General features: G+C 36.9%; 1 long non-coding RNA gene and 1 pseudogene across 1 annotated transcript in view; one reads left to right on the top strand and one right to left on the bottom strand.

The window, feature by feature from the left end:
• Positions 1–1,850: 1,850 nt before the first annotated feature.
• On the bottom strand, positions 1,851–3,753 carry LOC108754429 (annotated as a pseudogene).
• A 4,499-nt stretch (positions 3,754–8,252) lies between these two features.
• The window catches only part of LOC108754474, a 15,089-nt gene continuing 14,900 nt past the window's right edge, over positions 8,253–8,441 (top strand). The window contains exon 1 of the long non-coding RNA XR_001939708.1: positions 8,253–8,321. This is a non-coding gene — a long non-coding RNA (uncharacterized LOC108754474). The remainder of the gene's footprint in view (positions 8,322–8,441) is intronic.

Raw genomic sequence — 8,441 nt, 5'->3', positions numbered from 1 at the left:
CCCCCCTCCCCCGCCCCCGGATCTGCTGGTCCGTGAACGCGGTGGCGTATACGCTTATTACGTAACGACGTTAACTGTAAATATTTACCGGAGGGTCCCCACGCCAGGGGCGCGGCACGGCGCGAGCGCGATTGTGCGCGTCGGCACGGAAAGTAGACCGAAAGAAGTCGCGGCGGCGTGGCGGGTTGCCGAGGAGGAGGAAGTCGCGGAGGGTCGGAGACTCGTGAGAGCGCGGTGAGAGGAGTGTGGCGTATATTTAAATATATACCGAAGTGGAGCATCCCGCTAGGCTCTTGAAAACGAGAGAGCGAGAGAGAGAGAGAGAGAGAGAGAGAGAGAGAGAGAGAGACGCGAGCCACTGCACTCTGAGAGTATGCGACCACAAAATCGTTCTTTGTTCCGAGATGCAGTCTAATGATCCAAGAATCTCTCTCCGAGAATCTAATATCCGCCGAGATTTCTTTTCGTTTGCGACTGAGAAGAGCTGAGAAGCGAGATTGAAATCGACCCGTAATTCCCCGTTTCTCGCGCGCGATCGAGTAATTAGAAAAATATACGGTCTGGAAAGATACAGTCTCGAGATACGTCGCGTTGAATCTCGAATTGTCGTGAATGTCGATTGAAAAACTTTCTTCTGTCGAAAGAGAGTTCTAATAGTCTCTCGATCGTTTCGGAAATTCGGAACGCGTTGAAAATTTTATTAGATTTTTAATGTTCTTCTTTTAAGAAGAAGCCACTTTTTTATTGCAACATAAACGCGAATGACAAATTTATTTTTAAGATAATTTTTAATTGTTTGTTAAATTTGGGAATCTTTATATGATGGAACTATTTAAAAGTTTTCAAAAAGACGGATTAAATACGGATTATCCACCGTCTGACTTAAAAGAACTATCTTTATGAATTTATAATTTTACAGATTTGAAGATTTTTAAGCAACATAATCTTGAAGACGAAGAGTCAATTCGCTTTATATGTTATTTGCGAGATTTATCCAACGAGAAGTATTATAACTGTAAAAGCAATAATTCGTACAATAGTTATCTTTCTCTTCTCGCGTGTCATTTACGAAGGAAATAAATATTTCATGGTTATACAGTAAAAAAAAAAACATTTTGTATTTGTGTGAAAATCTCGTTGAAATTCTTGTATTGAATTTTCAACAGTCTTAATTGTTAATTAAATACGATGTAATTATGTTATTTGAATATTTCGACGTGATAAATTCATATCATATTTTTAATGTTAAAATAACAATTTATGAGGGGTGAACCAAAAAATACATGTTGTTCGAAAATAATTGAAAAAAATGTATATACGTGTCTGTTTAATATATTCTACGTATCAATATTAAGGTTAGAAACAGGATTGCTTATATGAGCACATTATTTATGCAAGAAAAGCACCTATTACGGTCAAAGTTAGACGTTGGAATAACACATCTGTATGTATTTTAAATAAACTTATCCTAGATATATAACTGTACGCTACGCATTACTTACACATGTCAATTTTACTAAAGAAATAACCTTCCACAATTTTCTTCTAAACTGGGTCAATTTTTTTAAACCTAAATATTCGTCTTTTTCCACCATATCTATTCGTTTCACGCGAAATTAACACCAAAATTCTGATCGAGCGTTTGAAGACACGAAAAATATATGAAATTTAACACAGAATTTCCAACTAATGTATATATATAATTCTAATTGCAAGTGGATTGGAGGTACAGGTTTTCGTTCGAATATACAATGAGGAAGATATACTTGAAATATACCGCTGGCGAATCGTGATTGAATACGCTTAGCGGCTGCAGCCGCTCTCGTCGATTTATCGCCGCATTACGTTCGTTACTTTTGTCGAACGAAGTAACGTAATCGCGAGTTCGCGTAGCGGAGTTCGGCCACGCAACGCGGCCTTTCGCGGCGACGAGATGGGCATTATACCGCCTGTGCAAACTGGGCCAATGGGTCACACCGCACACGAGCGAGTTTCCCGCGTATCTTCGTCGCCGCCTCGCCATTTTGTCGGCGCTCCTCGCCGCCGCTTTCGCGAAAGAGGACGGCGTGCAGCGTACCGCGGAGCCTAAAAAAGAACATTAATACTCAGCTCGTCGTGTCTTCTAACTGTCCGGAACTTTTCTTTACGATTCGTAAATGAAATGGGAAAAAAAAAGAAGACACGACGCAGCGTTAAGTGGTCTTTCAGATCAAGGTCGTTGTCTGATAAATCGTAAAAATCTCGATGATCCCTTTTACTTGTGTCTCGTTAAATTATTATCCGTACGTTGTGTCAATTTACAATGTCAAATTATACTCAATTGAAGTATTTAATTTTTAATCATTTCTGTAGGTCATCGTTGTTTCTGTGATTCTCAATATGTCGTTCATTTAATCTGAAACAATGGAGTTAAAGAACTTGACTCGAGAAAATAATGCTGAATTTAACTTGGACATTATTCAATAAGTGTACTTATTAATATGGACGTTGTTTAATTCGAAGCTAATTGCAAAAATGAATTTACATTTGGACACACTTAGAATTTGGTGAAAAGTTAACTCATGGGTTACACAGTTGTTCCTTCAATGTCCAACTGTGTACTTATACAGAGTAGTAGAAAAATTCCAGTAATTTTCTGTGGAAATGTAAAAGGTTTAATAAAATGTTAAATAATGCGCTAGAATTTAACGGGAAATTATTAACGATATCTCGTTAAATTATCGTCCACGTAATCTTATTAAACCTTTCGAGCTGCCCCTCTCTCAATTCGCGATATGGCTTTGATTAAAAAAATCGACTAATTGTGGAACGGGGATGTGGAGTTCACGGTGTGCTGGTCGAGGTCGATCGGCGAAATGTTGCGCACGCAACGTTTTATTACTATTTCATTTACGTTAACGTGTGGAGTTACGTTGATATCAGCGACGTAACGGGATCTCGCACGACCTTGCAATTAAGATCCGTCTATGTATGTACGTGTACAAGGTGTACGTATGCATGCACGTAGTTCCTTGAAGCCGTCTCTTACGTAAAAGCGGTAAGTACCCGCGAACGTAATATTTCCTACGTTTGCATATTACTTACCACTGCATAATAGACGTTGATGAAGCGCACGCGACACGTACCGTTGCGTACATCTAGAAATAAATATTTTGCGCGCAAATACGTGCGTGAACACTTTTGAAATCACGCCGAATCTGATACACCGGATAATGGATCGTTGTACACACTGGATAGAAAATAAGAGCCTTAAACAGTCAAGCTGTGGATCTTCGGCCGTGGTTAAATAATTCGGCGTGAATTTATATGCTACTCCGATTCTGCAAACTGCACGCCGGATTTAATTTTCAGTCTTGGTACGAATTTCTAACGGAATCAGAGTAGTGATATCATAAATTGATTTGACAAGGGATTGAATAAAATTAATGTTCAAGGTATCTTGGAAAGATCTTGATAATCTGATAAGCCAATAAGCATCATAAAACTCGTAAATAATTTTATCGTGAAAATTATTACATCCTCGTAATAAATTGTAATTTATGCTAATTCATCACGTGTGATTCTCGAGTGGCCTTGATTTAGGGAAATGTGCGGACTGTTTTGCAGTCGATTCATGTGTAACACGATTGTTAGGTTCGCGTAACGTTGTAACATTGTTGGCGATCGCTCAATTTTGCAATCTCGCAATTAGCAAGTCCCACTCGACTTCAAAGTTGCATGTAAAATAAACGATTACCTCGAGGAATGATACATTGAGACGGGATGTTTACGGAAATGTAAGTACGTGTGCAGCGCAAAATGCGAGGTTGCATCGCGTCTTCAATGCCGAGTGCATTCCAAGTCCTTAGACACGATCCTTGAATATTTCCCTCATGCTTCTCGAGATACTACGTTTCTGTAATTCTTGAAATTTCCATTGGCATTGGGAAAATCCTTATGGCAATTTTTTTCCTAAATTGATTAGTGAACGTTTTTTAAAAATCGGATTTCCTGAAAAATCGAAAACCTTTTGATTTACAAGCATCCTCAATTTATTGCATTTTATCTTCTAAAGTGGTAATATAAAAGGAGAATTAATAAAATATTAAAATTGTTATAAATGTAAATATTATTTTTCATGAAACTATTTTTTAAATTTATTTTTCGTTAGATATATAAAACGTTTCAATTTGTGGAGTTTTATATGTAGAGTTGTTCTAAGTAGAAAAAAATATTCTTTGATTTTTTCTCTTAACTGAAAAGAGCGCTGAATAAAAATAAAGAAAACATTATCAATTAGAAAAAGAAAAAGTACAATAAGAAAATGGAAAGTGGCAATGTGAAATAAAACTTTTGCTGTATTTTCTAAAGCTGCATTTTCAAAAAAATTCTCAATGTTAAATTGAAAGGACAAGCATTTATCTTCTCGTCTATTTCTGTAACTTCTTGAATTGTTTTCAGACATAATTTTGAATATGCTGATTTTTAATTTCTAATTACCATCTCAATTAGACATTTTTTTCTTGAAACTACGAAATTTTGGAACATTTCTTCCGTTGTTAAAAAAAAATGCATAAAGTATTATATTTTGTATACCTAATGTTTTTACAAATTTGCCATGAGTGATTTGCGATACTTCGTTAACATGTATTTCTTTTGCAAATGTCAAGATATTAATAGTTTCCTTTTTAACTACGTATATATATCTATCTGTTAATGCTTTTTTGTTCAACTGCACAATTGAAAAAAATTGCAAAAATTTAGCGTTCTTAAATAATTTAAAATTGTATTTGACAATTTTTATGTAAGTAAACATTTCTATTTCGAATTTGCGTCATAATTTTAATTTATCTTAGGTTAATAAACTTTTTTTATTTCCTGTCTTTTCCTCATTTTTCCGGTTTTCTGACATTTACCAGTTTGTTTCTCATCAACAATTCTGTTATGTTTAAGACCGCAGCTTTTTTTAATTCTTCCGCCGAGCAAATCGGCGCGAACGCTACGATCGCACGGCAACTTGGATTCCGGCTCGCGTTCGCGAATTTTCGGCCGCGACGACAAAGGCGACGATCGCATTTCGCGAATTGTAGCGAGCAAGAATTGCTCGTGCGAGAAGTCCGATGCACTCGCTATTGACACCGTGTTACGATGCGCCAGTCTCCGTCAGGATTGCCCAATACTCTCTGTGCGTTCCGTTAACCGGTTGCCTCATCATAGTCATCGAACGGACGTCGTCGCCGACAACCGGTTGCTCTATCAGTGCCGATGAGAAGGAAGTCGATTGCTCATCTTTTTAGCTAATTGTTAGGTCTTCCATCGTCGTCGTTTCGCCCGCCATTGTCGTTATCGCGTCCAAGCGTTATCTCGCTGTTGCGCAACATTCGCGCGAGTGGATAATGATTATAATAATTATCACGTATCGTTCGTACGCCCTGCGATTATGCAAAATTATGCATCGCTTGTCTACTTGAATTACTCGACAGTCATTGAGAAACCATCTTATTATGTTATCAGCCAAGTGCAAGAAGAGTGCGATCGACTATGTTGCGACTATTTTCTTGCTTTTAATTGTGGAAACAGGCCATTCAGATATTTTTATCCTGTGATTCGATTTATTTACCGCGCGTTGAAGATCATAGAACCGGATCGTAGGTATTTTCCTCGCTCGCTTACAGCCAATGTAAAGGCTATGACGCATAATATATACAGTTGGAAAATTTATGTTTGATTTATTATATTTCTCCACGTGTTTCAAACAATCTATTCAAATTTTTTTGTGTTAATTTAACACAAGATGAATATATTAGAAAGTGACACAGAAGTATCATGTAAAAAGTTAGCACAAAAAATATAACACTGACACAATTTGTAAGCTGATTATCGAAGCATACTTTTTCAGCAGAATTAACATTTATGTTATCGGTCCCTTTTAATTTACTAATTGTAAGTTAATATTACATATAGAATACAAGGTAAAATTTAGAATTGTTATATCATGTCAGGAATTTTTCGGTTTATACAGAATTTTTATTATGCCTAGGCGTAATTATGATTTTTTAAATGATTGTTATGTAACAATGTAACTATAATAAGAAAATGACAAAAAATGCGATTTTTTTAAAATTATTATCACGAATGAGTTAGTTACAAAAATTATTAAAAGTAAACCAACTTAAGTCTGTACACCAAATGGCACTTGTACCGTTCTTCAGGTTTTCAAAAAGTTTATACCTTCTACAAGAGTGACATATAGTTTGTTTTTGTAAATAAAATAAACAGTCTTCTACAGAGAATATTTAAAATTTATATAAACTGCTGGTGATTCCGAGTTTTGTCACGCTTGATGAGTTATTCTGGATTTGTTACAATTCTGTTGAATATCAAAATCATCGCTATTCAAAAAGGGTAAACTTTTAAGGATTGTGACAATAATAATATTTAATCATGTTTTTTGAGAGTATATTTTTTATTATTTAATTAATAATTTTTTCTTTCCCCCCTCCCCTTCTCCCCCCCCCCTCATTAAGTTTAAAAATAGTTTTACCCTTTTCTGAAAAATTTATATTCTTGTTAATTGTGTCACTCTTCAAGTAGGAATGCTAAATTATTATGTATTTTATTCATTTTTCTTAGAATTTAACAATATCCTATTTCACATGTTTTATGTCCCATTTCATCCTGTTTTACAATATCCTATTTAACCAATATTAATTTAAAAATATCCTATTTTAATGTTATTTGTTCACTTAGTCATAGTGTTATCTTGACACAAAATGTACATAACATGAACATAACCATTTTACTTTAAGTTAACACTCGCACATGTGAAAGATTCGACAAAACATTTTAACAAGGACTTGAGTGGACTGGTTTTAACATAAACAAAAAAATGTTTTTTTTACCGTCTACAGGGTATGACGCATAGTAACAACTTTTGCAACGTATATACTAACAAAGATCGCCTTTGGCGGCGAGATGGACATTTAAAAATCGTAGGAACCGGTTTCCGATCCTGCGCACTCTCGCAGGTTACTCTCCCCGGTATCTCCCCCGCTCGAGTTATATTTATTTAATTTTAATCGGCTCGCTAATACATATCGCGTGCGCGGCCGGTTGCAAAATGGCCAATATCGCCGGGGCGATTTATTAAAATTACGACGGCTAATCCGCGGCTTATTTTGTAAGCGTTAATTTTGCAACTCGCCGGGCACTCTGCGCGAGTGTTGCGTAACGCACGGTCGCTGAATAACACACTACTAATAGCGTTAAACAAGCGCTTGAATAATGCTGAATGAGATGCAACGTTTGATGACGCAACGAGCACGGCGAGCACGATTGCCGGTTATTATTTTATATCGACGAAAGGAACGTGTACAACCCCGTCGGTCGTTGAATATCGTATTATGCCGCGATGAAACGCTAACGAACAAATTACTCCGCCGTTAGAGCCGCCGTAACGCATCCTTGTTCCAGTTTCGTCGGTCTTTTTTTTTTTTTTTCCATTTTTTTCCTATTTTTTTTTATCAGTCTAACCGTCGATTACGCAACACTCGGCGACGTTTCCCGTCCTGTCCTACTGAAACAAACACCGCGTCATTGAGGACGGGCGCCATTTAACGTGACTTGTCTCCGGCTGTAATTAATTCCCTTGTGCGATCTTATCTGTTCTTCTCAAGCCATGATTATGCGGATGAGTGCGCAAGTTCGAAGACTGCGTCGATATTAAACGCGAGATCCTTGAATTCTCGATCGTTGAAAGTGTTTAAGCGCACGGAGATTCGTGGTCGACCTTTGAGTTTTCGGATCCCCGTGCTTTAGGTCTTCTCAGTTGACACCTCGAGAAAAACTGTTTGGACTAATTGGGACTCCAAACTGAAGATTTATTGGTTAAATCCAAATTTTCTGGTTTAATTTACTAGACTTCTAGCTGGCCAGAATTCAGATTGATATAACTCGAATCAGAGCCAAACGTTTTTCTCAGTTTCATCAAATAAAAGTAAAGCAGCCTACAGGGTGTTAGTTAAGTAAGTATGTTGCCATACTCGACAGAGCGATTCTTTGGTTTATTTCAAGTAAAAAAGTCCGCACAAACATGTGTCCTAAACGGCTTAGTTTCCGAGATAAAAAAATTTAAACGTGTAGTAATAATAATCTGTTTATTTGAAAGAAATACAGCTTGAACTAGTCAAAAACTAGGAAAAACGAAAACAGGCTTCAGTTCTTCCGATGAAATAAAACGATCACATGCTCGAAGATACCAGGTGTGTTACGTGTTGCCTCGCATGAAGCAACTATTCGATTCCTCAAATCATTCTCATTCCCAATTGGGGTGGTATCAACCAGTGATTTCAGATTTGCCCCCAAAGGAAATAATCCAAAGGATTTAAGACTGGTGATCCAGGAGGCTTTGACTTTGACTTTGTCACTTTGTTTACGATTGTGCGAATTGTAACTCACGTGAA

This window comes from Trachymyrmex septentrionalis, unplaced genomic scaffold (genome assembly GCF_001594115.1).
Source record: "Trachymyrmex septentrionalis isolate Tsep2-gDNA-1 unplaced genomic scaffold, Tsep1.0 scaffold119, whole genome shotgun sequence".
NCBI classification, from domain to species: Eukaryota; Metazoa; Arthropoda; class Insecta; order Hymenoptera; family Formicidae; genus Trachymyrmex; species Trachymyrmex septentrionalis.
The sequence above is the reverse complement of the archived record's forward strand: the minus strand, read 5'-3'. Positions and strand labels throughout refer to the sequence as shown.